The following is a 319-nucleotide window of genomic DNA, read 5'->3' as shown; positions in this document are numbered from 1 at the left end:
GCTGCCCCACCAGGCTGATTGTCTTGCTGCCCTTGGTGGAAATGTCTTCTTCAGCACCATGGACCTGACTTCAGGGTTTTACAACATCCCTCTTCATGAGTCTGACAGACATTATACGGCCTTCACAACACCCCTTGGTCTCTACAAATACAATTGTCTTCCCCAAGGCCTTTGCAACAGTCCTGCATCCTTCATGCGGATGATGCTGAACATATTTGGCAATTTAAACTTCACCAGCCTTCTCTGCTACCTGGATGACCTGTTGGTGTTCGCACCTTGTGAAGAGTAGTCATTGAACCGCCTGAGAGTAATCTTCTCC

Source organism: Monopterus albus, unplaced genomic scaffold (genome assembly GCF_001952655.1).
Source record: "Monopterus albus unplaced genomic scaffold, M_albus_1.0 scaffold264.1, whole genome shotgun sequence".
In the NCBI taxonomy this organism is placed as follows: Eukaryota; Metazoa; Chordata; class Actinopteri; order Synbranchiformes; family Synbranchidae; genus Monopterus; species Monopterus albus.
The sequence above is the reverse complement of the archived record's forward strand: the minus strand, read 5'-3'. Positions refer to the sequence as shown.